Here is a 1,197-nt window from a genome sequence, read left to right on the forward strand (position 1 = left end):
GGGGTTTCACCGTGTTAGCCAGGATGGTCTCGATCTCCTGACCTCGTGATCCACCCGTCTCGGCCTCCCAAAATGCTGGGATTACAGGCTTGAGCCACCGCGCCCGGCCTGGCTTCACATTTTAAGTGAGGAAAACAATAGTGTGCCAGGAAGCCCCTGAGCTTACCTGCTGCCTACAGTCTCCCTCACGGTGGCTGCTAGTGACGCCCTGTCAGACTATGGGACGCTTGACACAAAGACATGATTCAACTCCAACTCTTCTAAGTTAGAATCGCAACCACATACAGTTAGATGTTGAAAAGGAAGCCAGCGACAGAGGAGGCCAGCAGCCTAACACTGCTGAAAATGACGAAGACCCAAAAGGACAGCCTGGTATTCATGAAAGATGCTTACAGAAGAAGAAATCACATTAACATTTACCCACTACCATGGCCTCTTGCTGGGTTTGGCAGAAAAAGAAAAATAAAAAGAAGGAAAAAAGAAAAAAAACGTGCCCACTGCCTCAAAGAAAACTTTCAGTACAATTTTGAGACTCACTGTAGTAACCACTATTAAGAGTAAACGAGGAACAAGGAACAAGAAAGAAACGCTATTTTGCCTCTTGTCTACAAGATACTAGCACCGGAACCCTAAGAAAGGGCGTGGCGAAAAAACGCAGGGAGGCTGTATTGTGCTGAAACTTGCAAAAGTATCACTCTAGGAAGAACTGTCTACGGTTCTGTTTGCTTCGTATTGTCACATGGGGGATGGGAAATACCTCTTTGGTTAACATCGGCATCATACATGTAAAACAAAATCTTAATATACAATCCACACCCAACTTACAAGTCATTTAAAAGTGTTCTTAAGCGGCGAAAACTGACTTTAAATGGCTCTGACGTTTCTGAAGACTCTACTGTAACACTTCATCACAAAGGGGCGAGTCGGATCACTCACACTCAGAATTCTAACCCTCGGCCTCTGTTGCAACACCCTGATCGCCCTATCAAGAAATTACAAACAAACAACTCTACTCTTTGGTTCAAATGTAAATGTCTCTCTTCACCAGCATCGCTAAGGAAGCCTTCCAGCCAGTGAGGACAAAACACGCTCATTTGAAAAGTTGGAGTCTTACGAGGGGTGCCTTGGGGTCCAGCCTCCCGCCCCGGGAACCGGCGTCACCGCAGCCCAGCCGGGTCCACGCCAGTCCCTCGAATC

This window comes from Mandrillus leucophaeus, unplaced genomic scaffold, assembly GCF_000951045.1.
Source record: "Mandrillus leucophaeus isolate KB7577 unplaced genomic scaffold, Mleu.le_1.0 Scaffold28, whole genome shotgun sequence".
NCBI lineage: Eukaryota > Metazoa > Chordata > Mammalia > Primates > Cercopithecidae > Mandrillus > Mandrillus leucophaeus.